This window comes from Bombina bombina, chromosome 8, assembly GCF_027579735.1.
Source record: "Bombina bombina isolate aBomBom1 chromosome 8, aBomBom1.pri, whole genome shotgun sequence".
NCBI lineage: Eukaryota > Metazoa > Chordata > Amphibia > Anura > Bombinatoridae > Bombina > Bombina bombina.
In genome coordinates, this window is record NC_069506.1 from 266,045,118 (window position 1) to 266,063,733 (window position 18,616).

Below are 18,616 nucleotides of genomic sequence, written 5' to 3' on the forward strand. Positions count from 1 at the left end.
AATAATAAAGTTGTTTAGATAAGTTGAACTTTTATAGGAGCAAAATTCTATTCCCGTGACTACTATGATGTTCGTGACACCTTGCATGTCACGTGTTAATAATTGGCCAGACAATTCAACTGAAAGTTAAGTACATCAGCTTAGTCGCGGCGAGCGAGGCGTCAAATTTATCAACAATCCGCAACTGCTCGCGGCGGGCTAGACTTGTCTATTTATTGGGGGAATATTAGTACATAGCGACAGCGGACACCATTTCGCCCGCGGCGAGTAACGGCGAGTTTATCCGCGTCTACAATGACGGATGAATTGACGGCTTAGTACATGGAGCCCTCAGTGTTTATGTTATAAGGAAATCTCAGTTCCTTCTGCTTCTCTGGACACTACAATGTATCAACCACCTCCCACTCCCTCTGACCCTTTATTCCACGACTCTCTCTCTCACACCTATTTCTTCAAGCATACATGATGCTACATCGCTGCCCTATTGCCTCCTACTGTTATCTAGCAGACAGTTGCATCCCAGAACTGCTCTCTCCTTCAGCATGTATGCTCCTGAGCCTAGTTATCTGCACAGTACATTTAATAAGGTGACTCTCTACCTCTTAGTCCTTTTTATAGTTGTCTTTTTGTAGACTTTACCATGATATAAAGCACCTATGTTTTAGGAATATGTTAGCACTATATGTTTTAGGAATATGTTAGCACTATAAAAATAAATAATAATAATTCCTCTATCGGACAATTCTCTCTCATGATCTTAGTTTGACCCTTTATTTCACTCTGACTCATCTCTGTGTTCTTCTGATTACTGTAGGAGTACAGTCACTGCCAGGTATACGTAATCAGGCAGCACAATGTGGGCAATCTTGATAATGGCTCTGACCTAGATACCATAAAGTCTGTGGAACGCCAGAAGAAAAAGAATTGAACATCACACTTCATGTGTGCAGCTTCCTGTAAGATGCTATACTGCCCTTTGGAAAGGGGCTGTAAAGCTTAATATGGAAACATCTTCCATTGATAAAACCTCTCTAGTTAAAGAGAAAACATCTGTCTATATTGTTAAATGTAATTGAATTTAATTCTAAACAAAGAAACATAGATTTTGATGGCAGATAAAAACAATAGGCCCAACAAGCCTGCCCAAAATTTCCTAAAAGTATAAACGTATCTAGTTTGTAGGATAGCTTTATGCTTGAAGTCCCCCCCAACAGTGTTTGTTATTACCACCATCTACAAATTAGTCCTGAATATACTATCCTTCAGCTTGAGATCATGACCCTTGTTCTTGAATTTAACTTTTTAAAAAAGACACACTTTTCTAGTCCATGTACCATTTTAGTAGCCCATCTTTGCCCAGATTCCAGTTGTTTATATTCTTGTGGAAATATGGGGCCCAGAACTGCACACAATACTCCAAGTGAGTATCTTTAAATTGACTCTCACTATTTTTACTGCATGTAACTCTACCAATACAACCTATCATTCTACTGGCATACTACATTGTTTACTAAATTTTAAATAATCTGATATAATAATTCCAAAGTCCCATTGCTCATTTGTAGCAGTCAGTAAAGTGTTATTAATTCTGCAATTGAGTTTTGGATGCACATACAAATGCCCCTTTAGGGGCAATGGGTAGTTTAGGATTTTTAGTGTTAGGTTTTTTTATTTTGGGGGTTTGGTGGGCGGGGTTTTTTTACTGTTAGAGGGGGACTTAGTGTTTTAAAAGGTAAAAGAGCTGTTTAACTTAGGGCAATGCCTTACAAATCGCCTTTTTAAGGCTATTGGTAGTTTAGTATTAGATTGGGGGGGGGTTAATTTTGGGGGGGCTTTTTTATTTTCATAGGGATTAGGTATAATTTTTTTATTTTTGATCATTTGGTTTATTATTTTATGTAATGTTTTTTTGTAATTTTAGATTAATTTAAACTTAGGTTTTTTAATTTTAAAGTAATGTTAGTGTTAGGTGTCTCCCCAGGGGGGTAGTGTCAGTCAGGCAGGCCGAAGCCACGGGGCCAGTGTACCACCTGAGGCATATGTAGATTATCTGATAAGGGCCCCTTAGAATGACTCAGACCACGCAGCATTATGATCTAAAGCCAATTCTGTTTATTGCACAGTGCAAGCATTCTTATAACAGCATACAGGGTTATGACCGCGTCATCTTACACAGTTATACAGAGCAAAGTACAATGTGAAGCTGGAAAATGAGTTTCTCATAACAAGAATTACATAGTCATAATAGGCTAATATCTGCGGAGACAGCAAGGTTTCTGAACCATCTTATTGACATTATCTTCTTCTTGTACATTGACAAGGCCGAACAGCTAAGGAAACTATCATAACATGCACATAGTTCTCACTACATAATAACCCAGTATAATAAAAGTCTAATCATTACAAAATGGATGCTAATCATCACAAGATGGCTGCGAGGAACAAGATGGCTGCCGTCAGGTTCATATTACCCCTAACATACCATCCTTTTTTATTCTAACAGAATAACATAAAAATAGACAGGCATAGAAAATTAGTAAAGCCTTATATTATGGTAACAGAACTCTGTGAGAATACTAAAGAGATACTTTTATAGGCTAATTGTCACTGCATATAGGTACAGCCCCTCCAATACCTTCCATCTATCTTCCAGCCTTCCCAAAACTACCGGTCTACCGGCACAGAGACCCAACCAGTCCCCCATCTACCCCCAAACAACGCTGCATCATTTATTTCTCCACCTGCATTGCTAGCACCCCCCAATATGTCCAACAGTTCCTTTTCCACAGTAAGCAACAGCACAACTGTCTCTAGGTGGCCTCTGATCACTTTAAGAACAGTCTTTGTCCATTGAGAGCGCTGCACCTTGACACTTTGCTATAATACAGTTCTCCAACAGTTCATTTGTAGTAGGGGTGCTTATCCACGGTTCTTCCGCAGGGAGATACTGGAATCTGATGGTTTGTTCCTGGGGTAGACAAGGCAACCAGTGGATACCCATGGCAAGCAAACACTCGAGTCACAGGGAGTCTAGGAAGCAAACAGAAACAGTACAGGATGAGTACACACCGCAATACAATCACAATTATGTCCAAATAAAACGTCACTTTCATCCTATGTCATTTAAAATCAAACAAAACATTGTTGATATATAATACAAACTAAATACATTGATATTTCTCAGAGAATAATTTACAACTTCTCTATATACTTTTAAATGATACTTCTTGAATACTACGCAAGTGAAAACCTGCCAGACTTCATCAAGGGCCTGAAGGGTTATGCTAAAACTTATGCTAAGGCCTGCCCTGTAGCAAAAATGGAAAAAAAGAAAACAGTCAATAAAAATAAATGAATTTCTTTACAATGTCACTTTGAACTTCTAAAAATAAAAGAACCTCGTATTGCTTTATTCTGGATGGCTGCTATCTATAATGTTTATAATTCTCCCACCATGATCCTAATATTCAACAATCTCATCTGATATAAACACTACTAGTTTATTAATTATTTTATGCAACCTCCATTCCCTCACACTCCTGTATGAGGAAAGAATACAAACAGAACATCATTTAAAACTACAAACTCTTTTAAAGGTAAACACATCTTTATGGTAAGAATTACTCTCTTTGACAAACATCAGGAATGACCAAATTCACTTTGCAGATACCATACTAATTAATAAAAGGGAAAAATACATTTGCTTTCATAAACTATAATTATGCTATTCCCCAAACAAATATTTCTCTGTATATTTACTATAAACTTCTAGCTTAGACGTGTCCTCCTTATGTTCTAAAGGGTGAAGTGTCTAAAATATTATGATATGTTGCAGCATTTTCCTTAAACATATTTTTTATACTCAGTGGGCCATTCAATAGGGTACAATACTGCGAAGTTCACAGTTACATTTATCTAAAGGGTTACTTTGTTAAACACATAAACTACAATGTGCACTAATACCAATGAAGCATATGATGTCTTATACCCAATATGATCAATAAAAATAAAACAAATACAAGAGAATACAAAACAAGCAATATAAGGAATTGAGTTAAACAATACTCCCCTAATTTAATTGGTTGACCCTGTAACAGCATAACAGGACCTCCATATCGAGCGGCAAGGCACAGTTCAGAAAAGGATAGTCTTTATGTCCTGAAGACACACATCAGAGGAAACAGTCATGGATTACCCAGAGTCCAGTTCTGGGGCTGGTACCAGCATGCAAAGCAAAGAATGGATCCAAAGATAGTTCAGCAACTTTTACTGCAGTATGGTGGTTAAAACAAGCTTGACAAAAGGTCTTTCATCTTCATCTTTTCTTTCTTTAAAGGTTTACTTGCTTTCAATCTTTAATCTTTTGAAGAGGGCACTTATGGAATTTTGCCTGTACAGATTTTACCTAAATATGGAACTCAGAAATAATTCAGTTAGTGTCTTTCAATCTCTGAATACAGCTTCATGATCTCATCCTGCAAATACAAATATAGTGTTAAGAACCACATAGAAAAATAAAACATTTTAGGCATCTGAAATTAACACAGAAAGACAATAAAAAGATCTAATCCACCAGGGAGGGAAAAAAAAAGGAGTGGGGTCTGGGTGTACAGACTACGACCGGGGTGGCCATCAAGGTAGATGCTTTCCGTGGCCAGATTCCCAATGAAGGAAAGTTCTAGACAATCCTAGGGACGTAGTGCATCCTGCATTGGGACAAGAGAAGGACAGGGAAATTTAGGGCACAGCTGGTGGTTTATGCAATAACATTGTAAGAGGAGATTCAAAACGTTTTAGGTTCACTTCCTAAAAACAATCACCCCATTACATAAAGATATTCATTAATACTCATCAATACTTCCCCCATGTTTGCGTGAAACATCTCATGTGACACGCAAACACAAGATAACACGAAACTAAACGACAAATCATGCACTCCACTCATGCAGAGACAATTCTCAATAGCAAGCAAAATCAAATACACTTCACTATTCACTATGCTGTCCATACAGCACGCTTCTACACGTAGTCACAAAAGAGAAAAACAAAAAAAATTGTTCTTGTCTTTCACAAAACAAAACATTAGCTGCCGACACAAATTTCAAACAACCACAATTAACTTAAAATTCAACACATATTCTGACATTTATTGAAATGCAACACTCGCAAAACACTACAAACAATTAAAAAAATCCACTCTGTACAAAACTTTGATATCACACAAAGAAAGCAATCACAGCAGATGCCCAAGAAACTTCAGTTGCAGATTGCACAAATAAAATTGTGCGTATTTGGGAACGATCAGATAACCACGGTAGCCACTGTTAAAGGGACATTGTAGGATAAATGAAAATTTAATTATTCAGATAGGACTTTTAATTTTAACCAACCGTCCTAGATTAAACCAAACATAGGTAGGCTCATATGCTAATTTTTAAGCCTTTGAGGGCTGCCTCTTATCACAGGCTGTATAAATCTCATTACAACACCAAGAGACAAAATACACGTAAGCCATATAAATAAAATTAAAACTGTGATCAGATAAATTAGCAAGTTATATAAATGCAGTAGAATCAGATAAAATGTGCATCATTTGTTTGCCGTCCCCTATCGCCTTAAGTAGGGGTGTTTATTTGTAGACACCTTATAGACCACGGCTTAGCTGTTAAGCAGCAATCAAAGTCATTGCAATAATAGTGGTAGACTAGTTAATAACCGAATAACTATATATATATTTTAAAGTGTCACTGAAATCACTTCATTAAAATAATATCTCATTTATTTATTGAACGCAGTGGTTTATTTTTTAAATAACAAAGAGTTCTGAAATATCTGTGAGATACAGTTTGTTGACAGAATATAATATAAATACTGGTTTCTTTGTAGTGAGCAATTTATATTTATCATTTTTTATAACTTAGAACACCAGTACTACCGCTTTAAATGTAAAGTGCAAATCGTTCTCTCTGCAACAAAGCCAAACAGAGAAACTTTTTTTTTTTTTTTTTTTTAAGAAAAGCAAAACATGCACAGTGTTATCATTCCTCTCAAAGATAGTAAGGCAAGCTCAAAGTTTCATTTTTACTTAAAGGAGAAACACTGTTTACTGCTTAAAAATATAAAATTCACACTAAAACTTGATAAATGCTCATTAGTTTAACCACAACAACAAAAATTATTGGATTTAACATTATGTATAATTTGATATTCACCATTCTGCAGCTCTCTAGCCAAATATAATCAACCGCATATAACACAAAAAATAAGCTTTCTACAAAAGAATACTAATACAATTTCCCCTTTAAATTATTCACAATGATCCTTATAATAAAAAATGTATACTGACATTCATTAAATAGCCTAAGCAAGCATAAGCAGCATAAGAACGCACTCACAGTGGGATTCAGGCTAGTTAAAGGGACATTTTAACCAAACTAAAAATAATCTTTAATTGAAACTGCTAACACAGTGAAATATACTAGTGTTAGGCTTACAGTAAACCTCATTGTCTTTTATGTAAATATTCCCTTAAATTCTCAGATGTTATATCAGTTTGCCTGTATCCCTTTGAATATTTTTACTCCTCTGTCTTTCTCGTTTTTTTTTTTCTAGTCTCACAGATCGCTACACTAAAATTGTAGACAACTTATCACTTCAGTTTGCATTACAGAGAAAATTAAGTTATACTGCAAAGAAATATCTGCTATCTACAGCAGATTTAAAATAAATATATACAAAGAAAGGTCTCTTAAAATATATTTAGCAAACTACTAATACAGTGTTATTGCACTGGTCCTTTAAATAATAAAATGACAATTTTCTATTGCTCCGTCTACGCACTAAGCTCTGATTTTACAGACAAATATAAGATAATGAGATATTCTTATTATCTAAAATTCAACCCATTGCAATCAACTGTGTTTTGAAAGCATAAAACCAGCTACTTCATATATATACAAATAAACTTGCAAATGCAATTTCTTCTATATGTTATACTATGCAGCTTGTATAACAAGTCATGGACAATACATTAATAGCAACACCTTGTCCCAGTGGACTGTCCCTTTATGGACTAACCATTCATCACGTGAATCTCATATATATATCCCAACCATAATTTAGGCTGCTTGTATGATTTACCACACAAATTTCACCTCTGTACTGTAGCATGACCTGCAGATTAATTTACTTGCAACAAAACCGGACGCACTTTTAAATAAACTTTCAATTACAGCTTATAACTATATGTCATTGGGTGCACCAACTCTGTGCACAGACCTTGCAAATACAACATACGTTAACCCATTAATCATACCAGTAACAGTTTCATATTTACCAGAGCGTGACAAAAAAATCACACACCATCGCACTTTCAAAGCCACTTTCAAAGCCGTTACTTCACTTGCAAAAACAATATCATATCTTTACATGCCGAAAAACTTATCACTTAAAACTAAAACTGCATATGAATACCATATACTTAAAACATGCTGGTGACTTTAAAATACAGGTATATAAAATAACATTACAAAATATCTTCTTAAAACGTCTGATTTCCCAGCAGGGAAACAGAAAGAAACATTATTACAACGATACAGACACACACAAGCTCATTTCATCTCGCATACCAAAGATTCACTCCCTTTTTTCCTTTCTCAGAAAAACATCTATTTCATAGCGTACGACATACATATATATATATAAAAACCCACAAGATTAACTTGCCACCAAGTCCAAAATGTATTTTATTCCGAAACCCCGCAAAATGGCCACTTTTGCACGGCTTGGGACAATCATTTTCAAATAATACATTCTGTTTTTGGTTTAAAGTAAATCTGTTACACTCATACCACAGTGAGAACCTACAGACCATCACACATTATGCATCTCAATATACAAAATTTCCTAAATTTCCTTTTCATTACTGCAAGCAAACAAAAAGTCTTACTAACGGAGCTGCTGTAACAGTTTCTTTTCTCTCTTTTTTTTTTTTTTTTTCTTCTGATCTATGTGCGCGCTCAGTGGTGGCCCCCCTTCTTTGCCTGCTACATTTTTTAACACAGAGATTTCTCTATTTATCACACAGCAGTACTCACTGACAGTGTTTTAACAATATTTCTGTCTTTTGCAGAAACATAGTAGATAAGGTTGAAAAAAGACTGAAGTCCATCGAGTTCAACCTATACAAATCTAAAATACTTACAAAAAGCTCCAGTTAAGCTTAAATAACCCCATTAAAATGTGACCCATTTAATACTAGCAATCATATCCATGAATTTTGTTTATATACAGAAATGTATCCAGACTATTTTTAAATGTATCTATGGTATTGGCATTCACTACCTCCTTTGGTAATGAGTTCCACAATTTTATTGCTCTTACAGTGAAAAAACATTTCCGTTGCAGGAGATTAAATCTCCTTTCCTCCAACCTTAAATTATGACCTCTTGTCAGAACCAATTTTCTTGGAATAAAAAGAGCTTCTGCCATCTCTGTAACTATTAACTCTTCTTTTCTTTTACCTTATACATGTAATTTTCTCTGTGCATTCTTATCTATAAGCAGATCCCATTTCTCAACACAATAATAGCCACAATAATAACATGCATAGCCACTTAATATTTTCTATGCACATTTATAGCAGCAAAACACAACTGGCATTCATATATTTCTTGCGCGCTTATCACAGACAGGACTCACAATACCTGTCGTATCCCAGCACAGGACTGATTACCTGTCTGGAGGGGTATCACAACTGCCGGCAGGACTATAACCTCCGCAAACCTGTGCTTCAACCACAGGAACCCCTTTAACCCTTTATCATATATTATCAACACCTATTACCAGACTAAATTTAGGTTCAGATTCACAGAAGGAAAGCATGGTACAAGCACTCATACTTACCCACGGCGAATCCCACTTCTGAAAACAAAATTGTTAGGTGTCTCCCCAGGGGGGTAAGTGTCAGGTCAGGCCGAAGCCACGGGGCCAGTGTACCACCTGAGGCATATGTAGATTATCTGATAAGGGCCCCTTAGAATGACTCAGACCATGCAGCATTATGATCTAAAGCCAATTCTGTTTATTGCACAGTGCAAGCATTTCTTATAACAGCATACAGGGTTAAGGGGATGACACGTTAGGACCGCGTCATCTTACACAGTTATACAGAGCAAAGTACAATGTGAAGCTGGAAAATGAGTTTCTCAATAACAAGAATTACATAGTCATAATAGGCTAACATCTGCGGAGACAGCAAGGTTTCTGAACCATCTTTTTTTTTATATAAATAGTTTTTATTGAGGTAAATCACATGGCATACAGCTTATGCTTTATAACAAAGTGAACAACAGTATAACACAGTACATAAACTACATAACGTAAGGCGTATTACCGCCTCAATTGGTATACGTACCTCGTTTTTACGCCTCAATTGGTATACGTACCTCGTTTTTACAGAGGCCGTCAATTAGGATCTTACTAAACAATATGGAGCCTAGTGGCTCTTTTCAGTGAATGTACGACTGGGACGGCTTTTGAATTAGCTTGTAGGATTGTTAGGACTATGTAGTAGGGGAATATTGCAGACACAGTTTAGGATTTACATGTATGGGGGTTTAGGTCATTGCACCACTATAAACCCACAAAATAATGTTATGTAATTCTGCACATAGTGCAGGATTATATAACATCAGCTTAGTGCCAGCTTTCTATCTGAAAGGATTTCAGAGAAATTTTCCTATGAAAATGACTTTACAGTACGCCGCTCCTGGCTCTACTGAGCGGGTCTGTTTGTTTTCCCCTAAGCGCATTGGGCACGCTGTCTATTCACAGCCGGCCAATCGCACCGTTAAACTCAATGTAGCTTGCTCCTGCTCTGGTCTGGTAGCAGGAGCGAGCTACATTGAGTTTAAAGACCAGTAAATACAGTAGATTTGCATAATCAACAAATGCATGATAAAAAGACAATGCAATAGCACTTAGTCTGAACTACAAAATGCGTAGTAGATTTTTTTTCTAACAAATTCCTTAGTTATGTCTATTTCAACTCCCCCTCTACCATGTGACAGCCATCAGCCAATCAAAAATGCATATACGTATAGTCTGTGAGTTCTTGCACATGCTCAGCAGGAGCTGGTGACTCAAAAAGTGTAAATATAAAAGACTGTGCACATTTTTTCTAATGGAAGTAAATTGGAAAGTTGTTTAAAATTACTGCTCTATCTGAATCATCAAAGTTTCATTTGACCTGAGTGTCCCTTTAATGGCGAGTTCGGGCCGGCTGTGAATAGACAGCGTGCCCGATGCGCTTAGGAAAACAAACAGACCCGCTCAGTAGAGCCTGAAGCGGCGTACTGTAAAAGTCATTTTCATAGGAAAATTGGTCTAAAATCCTTTCAGGCAGAAATCTGGCGCTAAGCTGATGTTGTATAATTCTATATAGAATTCTATAACATTATTTTGTGGGTTTACTGGCCCTTTAATGTATACCTATAAAAAACAGATGTACATTGTATGTATTATAAAAATAAGGGGTCCTGTTCAGTATATTCTTTTTATTCAGCATTCATGAAACAATATAAACAAGCACAGTAGCACTGTAATAGAATGATAAGTGCCTGGGGAAAGACAAACAATTGGGTGCAAACATTGACATTGGGTGTTGCAGAAAGAAAGCGACATTGTAGTTATCTCAGCTTATTTTAGTGAAGTCGTAAAGATCTAAAACTGTATTTTGAAAAAGGTGCAAAGTACAAACTAGGGAAGACATTATAAAGATGATTATCAGTCTCCTAGTTATCAGTGAAAACTCTACACTCTTTAATGATTTAACCATGCCAGATTACAAGTGGAGCACTATTTAATGCTCCCAGTCAAGCGATAACTCAGCAAGAATAAGAATTTTGCGCACATCAGGTTATGCTTGTATTATGAGTTGAAAGTAAACGTGACAAGCGTAAAAAGACGAATTTAGAAAATGGTGCGCTATAACGTATTCCCCCATAAAAGTCAACCTGATCACATATTCTCAAGTACGCTAGCCCGACATGAAAATATGAATATTTCACATTCCAATGTTCTTCACAAAGAATAATATGTTCTATTTATTCTTAAATACATATAATCTGATATTTTTGGTACAATATATATATATATATATATATATATATATATATATATATATACATACATTACATGGTTATTGGAATGTGAAATCTTTACAGTAAATACACAGTTATACACTTTATTAAATATATATGAATATTGCATAAATATGATTTTACATGTTTTCATTTACTTGAATGCTCCAATCTCTCTCTCTCTCCTCTCTCTCCTTTTCTCTCTCTCTCTCTCTCTCTCTCTCTCTCTCTCTCTCTCTTCCTCTCTCTCTCCTTTCTCTCTCTCTCTCCTCTCTCTCCTTTTCTCTCTCTCTCTCTCTCTCTCTCTCTCTCTCTTCTCTCTCTCTCCTCTTCTCTCTCTCCTCTCTCTCTCTCTCTCTCTCTCTCTCTCTCTCTCTCTCTCTCTCTCTCTCCCTCTCTCTCTCCTCTTTTCTCTCTCTCTCCCTCCTCTCTCTCTCTCTCTCTCTCCTCTTTTCTCTCTCCTCTTTTCTCTCTCTCCAGAAAAACATATGTACACACACACAGAATATATATATATATAGAAACTTCAAAGTAAGAAGAGGCACTCTCAGGTCTTAATAAACATAATTTTATTATTTCTTCTTCAGTAAAGTTTCAATCAAGGTTTCGGTCCTCACAGGGACCGAAGAAATAATAAAATTATGTTTATTAAGACCTGAGAGTGCCTCTTCTTACTTTGAAGTTTCTATATATATATATATATATATATATATATTCTGTGTGTGTGTATATATATATATATAAATATATATATACACATGCATATACATCTTCACATATGTATAGGTATGTATCTCAATGTTAAAGCCATTTGCCTGCCTTTCTTGTTTCTCTAACACCTGAGACTTTATAATGTTCTGTTAGATGGTGTTATTATGAGTGTAACTGTACTTTGTAATGTATTTTGATGTGTTTTTGTGACACTTTTTTGCTTTGCGAAACAGTTAGCCAGAGCTTCTAGGACGCGGTAATCATTCTAGTGTAAATCCGATAGCGCTCAAGCAATCGCCTTTATTTTCACTGAGCAGAATACCTGACTCGTGCAAACACCTGTGATAAACCCTTCCTCACAGAGTCCAGGGTCTAATTCTCCTATTAGCATGACCCTGGACTATGTAAAGAAGGTCGGATTAGTGTTCCCCCCACCTGCGCTAAAGGAGAAGGGATCTGCCATGTTAATGTACACGTAGCACACTGAGAGCTGTGCTAATAGGAGCATTAATGTGGCCCTAGAGTTTGTGAAGAAGGAGAGGATTACCAGGCTTCCCAGCACGCTACAGGTATATCATTAATATATTCATGAATTATATTCATTATTCTTTAAATTAGTTAGTGCGTTTAGATATTCGTTTAGTTTAAACAAAATTAATATCTACATTAAGCCACCAATCAGCAAACGCTACCCAGGTTCTGAACCAAAAATGTGCCGGCTCCTAAGCTAACATTCCTGCTTTTCAAATAAAGATACCAAGAAAAAAGAAACATTGATAATTGGAGTAAATAAGAAAAGTTGCTTAAAATTGCATGCTCTATCTGAATCATGAAATAAACATTTTGGGTTTCATATCCCTTTAGGTAGCTCAAAGCGTTTCAGAGGAGGACCAACTTTCTCAAGAGCAAATAGTGCCATAAAAGAGCTTGGGCTATCTGAGTCATTAAGTTTTAAAGGGACAGTTTACTCAAAAAATTTTCTCCCCTTTAATTTGTTCCCAATTATCCACTTTACCTGCTGGAGTGTATTAAAGTGTTTACAAGTAGCTCCTTTACCCTTATATTGGCATTTGAAATTGATAATTTAGCATGTGGTATCCCCACCTATTCTGAAAGTTTGTGGCCGTGCGTACCAGCTATAGATAAGCTTTGTAAACACAGCCAGCAGAAGAAATTACACTCCCAGTCGGATAAAGCAGAGATAAGGTAATACAATGTTGATTTTCCCTTGTTCTCTCAAAGTATTGGTGATTGTTTTAAGTACAAATATAAGATAAAGAAGCAGTTATATGTGCACATATGTGATACAGTAATGAGATCTGATTATTCCTACAAGCTCAACCTATTTTATTAGGCTGTGGCTTCAAAACACAAAATCAGAGCTTTAATATACAGAAATAAACCTTAAAAAGCTAATTTTTCATACATTTTTTACTCTGCAGTTGGTAAAAAAAGCAATTGTAAACACATTAAGGGAAAAACTATTTTACAGTATACTGTCCCTTTAATTCTGACTTTAGTTTCCCTTTAATAATGAAATTGGATTCCCCACCAAATGTGTGTAGGTCATGGAATATAGCTGTAAGTTCTCACTGTACAGAACGGAATGTTAACAAGGCCCTCACTGAAAAGCAGCCATCTTATTTTCCTTCTCAGCTCCATTACAACGAGGTGGAGAATTTTAATAGGAAAATCCCAAGTTTATATAAAATTATAATACAATACAGTCTTACTGAGTCTTTTTTTTTTTTTTTTTTTACTTTTATTTATTTAAATCATTACAAAGAGACAGACCAAAAGTGCATTCTCTGCAGTACATGTTCTTAATGAGAACTGAGCACATATTAATGAAAACAAAGAATTTTCTATATTTACTGCTGGGACACATGAAATATTGTTTGCACATAGACCCTCCCTCCACTAACGCTCCTCAATCTCTCAGCTATGATTCTCCCAATTTCTCCACAACTCTCCCATAATGCTCCATTTCTCCAATATCTTTTCTCATCTACCCATACATATTCCCTCCATTTCTCCCACAGATAACCCCTCCACCTCCTCTAATGATCAATCCCCTATACGTTGTGGTTACTTGTTTAATATATAATTCAGATAAACAGTTTGTGGTCCTCTTGTATCATCTAATTTCTGGAATTTCACAGTAAATACAATTAATGTAAATATCCCTTGGTATTTCCTTGCGTGGGGTACTAGTCACTACCCTTCCTCTTACAGGGGTGTGAACAGAAATAAGGAAGTATTAGATGCTAAAAGCTAAGAGAGATAGAGAGAGTGCATGAAACAGAAAGTATTTATTAGTGAAGGTGACAGCAGCTGCAGGCAGTGATAGAGACCAAGAGTGACAGCAGCTTACAAACCCAGTTTAAAAGAGACCCTGATGACAATGAAGGAGGATTGTCAGTGACTTACATGGCTGTGCCAGGAACCTGCTTGCTGATCCTAACTGTTGCATCCTGTTACATATTCCCAGGACAAGGTTAGTTAGTTTAATGTTCTGTGTTTCTGTGTACAAATGCTACTTGGTCACACAAGAGCCTCTTCATATATATGATTGACATAATGACATTAGACATTCATGGTGCTAATTGATTGGATTACAAATTCTGTGTGGGGTCCTTTGCTATGGTGAGGCATGGTGAATTGTGGGTAAAGACTTTTGGATGAATATTTTATGTAATTATTATCGGTTATTTGTAGAGCGCCAACAGATTCTGCAGCGCTATATGTTAAGGAATGTTTTGAGAATAGGGTTATATTATTTATACTGCTGGATTTCATTTCTAATTCTAGGCAGTCCTTGATTGTATGAATGATTCTAGTGGGACTTAAATATGAGTGATGTGGTGGGATGTGAAATGAGTTGGGCAAAGTGGTGGTCAGAATACATTTTTAAATAATATTTGCGTAATTGTTTCAGTGTATTAAACTAATGCACTGGGTAGCTGAGATTCTAGATTGTCTATTGTTAATGTAAATTTGTTGTACATCATTTCTATAAATTAAGTTTCCTTTGGTACAGTAGTGAGCATCATAGGTGTATAACAGCTTAGGCCAACTATGCCTGTGCCTAGTGCAGCATGATTTAGGGGGCAATGCATTTTGAAGGGTTGTTCTATGACATTATACTTTCTCACACAGACTATAGTCATTAAATGTTCTATTTATTTATTTATTTATTATACAAATTGATGATCCCTGGTTGTCATGTGAAGGGTGCACAACCCCTACATGCGTCCCTGACACCTTGTTGTGAGAAATATATGAAGCAATATCAGCAGAAGTCAAACACACTACTGGTGGGCATCCACAAAAATTAGCAAAAATAAATAAAATATCCCAATCATATTTTTTATCCCAAGTTTTTTTCCGTATATCTGACAGGTAGAGGGTTATGTGATACGTCATTCAAAGGGAATGTATTTTTTTTTATTAAAGCAAGTATCTAAACGCTTTAAAGGGACAGTCTACACCAGAATTTTTATTGTTTTAAAAGATAGATAATCCCTTTATACCCATTCCCCAGTTTTGCATAACCAACACAGTTATAATAATATACTTTTAACCTCTGTGATTATCTTGTATCTAAGCCTCTGCAAACTGCCCCTTTTTTCAGTTCTTTTGACAGACTTGCAGTCTAGCCAATCAGTGCCTGCTCCCAGATAACTTCACGTGCACGAGCACAGTGTTATCGATATGAAATACGTGAACTAACACCCTCTAGTGGTGAAAAACTGTTAAAATGCATTCTGAAAAGAGGTGGGCTTCAAGGTCTAAGAAATTAACATATGAACCTCCTAGGTTAAGCTTTCAACTAAGAATACCAAGGGAACAAAGCAAAATTGGTGATAAAAGTAAATTGGAAAATTGTTTAAAATGACATGCTTTATCTGAATCATGAAAGTTTATTTTGGCCTAGACTGTCCCTTTAAAGGACATTATACTCTAAGAGTCAGATTACAAGGGAACGTTAATTGTGCTAGAAGTAAGCTTTTTGTGCTCATATTATGACTTGAAAGTAAACTGTTTTCGCTCTTGCACTAACCCGATGAGAGCAAAAATCTGAAGTTACAATATCACGTGCACGTTCACGTATTCCCCCATAGAAGTCAATGGAGAAAAAAGAGTGTGAAAAAAAAGAGCCCACTATCGCACAAACCCAATCATATATTCTCAAGTTCGCTAACTCAAAATGAAAATATGAATATTTCGCATTGCAGAATATTTCTATTTATTCATAAATTAATATTTTTGCATACATCTGATGCTTTTTGGTACAATATATATCTATACCTATATTAAGAAATTTAGGTATAGATATATACAGATATACATATGAATATCTATTTATAAATAGTTAAAACATATTCTGCTATGTATAGAACATTGAAATGTGAAATATTTACAGTAAATACACCGTTTAGCCCCTGTTTCCGCGCGAGCCTTAAGACCTCTGCTCCTTAACTGGTCCATTGCCTCTGAGGCTGCGGACAGCAATCAACCCGATCAGATATGATCGGGTTGATTGACACCCTTTGCTTGCAGCCGATTGGCCGTGAATCTGCAGGGGGTGGCATTGCACAAGCAGTTCACCAGAACTGCTTGTGCAATGTTAAATGCAGACAGCATATGCTGTTGGCATTCAGCGATGTCGGGTGGACATGATTTGCTAAAGCGAATCATGTCTGCCCGCCATTTGGTAAATCGGGCCCCTCATATCTTTGAGCCTTTATCATTTTTGTGCACCAAATTTTTTTTTAATAATTTTTATTAGATGGTGTTATTATACGTGTAAGTGTAATTTGTAACAAGATTTTGATGACAGTTAACCAAAACTCTAAGGACGCAGTAATCATTCTAGCGTAAATCGTGATTGTGCTCAAGCGATCGCATTTACTTTCAACTAGTAATACCAGCGGTATGCCTGACGAGCACAAACACCTGCTATAAGCCCCTTATCCGCTTGCGCACAAACTTTTGCACTCTACTTGTAATCTGGCCCTAAACGTTTCTCCCTTAATGTGTTCTCAGTGTTCCATTTTACATGTTGGAGTGTAGTTAATTGTTTGCAAACAGCTCATTTACTTTTATTTGTTATCTGAAATAGCTATGTTTGCCTGTTGTATCCCTACCTACTCTGAAAATAGGAGTAACAAACATTTTCTCTGAAGAAAAGCGATGTAAAGAAAATACATTATAAGTCATCAATCTCCCAGTGGGTGTATGAGGGAGAGAGAGATTTTGTATGTTAAATAGCTGCTTGTGCTTGTTCAACCTCCCAAGCTATAAATAGCATTTTAACACCTAAAATAAATAACATTAGTAGGCCTGCTTTACTTGCAGGCTCAGCCCATTGTTATGGGCATGTCCTAGATGCTGATTTAATGGGGTAAAAACAGATATTTAAAATACATAAATACACATGAAGGAACAATTTGCCATTCATTTAATACAGTAGGTTTAACAAGTCATTTAGAACACATTAAAGGGAAACAAATGTTATAATAATGTGTCCCTGAAATTAAAACATTTGCAATGCTTATGCATATCTAGAAGGACATTTGGCTGCTCATTAAGAAAATAACTCTCCTCTTTCAAATTAGTTTTCTAATAAGAATGAGAGTTTTTTAGCAACAGAAAGAGAGGGAAGCATTGTTTTGGCTATTTATTCAGTTTTTCCTCTCTTTGTAAATGTTTATGAAATTACTATTGAACTTAATCACCCAATAACCAAAGGTTATGAGATTTTATTACAGAAATAATAATAATTGAGTCTTCTTTCTCAAGGTGCCACAGTTATTAAATTATGTTATGGTTTATACTTAGGATCAGACAATATGTATAAAATAGTGAAGTTATCAGCTTCCTTGTGGTACAGTTATTTAAATTTCCATTATTACTATAATTTGAATTTACACTGTTACATAAACTGGAAGTTACTTTGTTACAGTAACTGACATATACATTGTTACCAAACCTGGAGTTTACATTGTTTCTGAAAACGGAGGAGGCATTTTTACATTAACCAGCAACACATATTATTACTGTAACATTTTTATATAATTGTTACATTATAAGTGTACTGCTATTTGCAACACAACTATAATTGAATTTATGTTTAAATTATATAAATGGAAATAAGATAGGCAATTATTATGATTATTATTGTTATCTTTATTTGTAATAATAAAAAAAAGGAATACCTTCATACATCAAAGGAACAGTCTACTCCAGAAATATTATTGTTTAAAAAGATAGATAATCCCTTTATTACCCATTCCCCAGTTTTACATAACCAACACATTTCATAACCTCTGCAGACTGCCCCTTTATTTCAGTTCTTTTGACAGACTTGCATTTTAGCCAATCAGTGCCCTCTCATAAGTAACTCCACGGGCGTGAGCACAATGTTATCTATATGGCACACATGAACTAACACTCTCAAGCTGTAAAAAACTATCAACTGCATTGAGATAAGAGGCGACCTTCTAGGGCTTAGAAGTTAGCATATGAGCCTGCCCAGGTTTAGCTTTCGACTAAGAATAGCAAGAAAACAAAGCAAATTTGGTGATAAAAGTACATTGGAAAGTTGTTTAAAATTACATGCCCTATCTCTGAGTCATGGAAGTTTAATTTTGACTAGTCTGTCCCTTTAAAAAGACATGAAAACTCAAAAAATGTCTCACAATTCAGATAGAGAATACAATTTCCTATTTACTTCTATTATCTAATCCTATGTTAAAGGA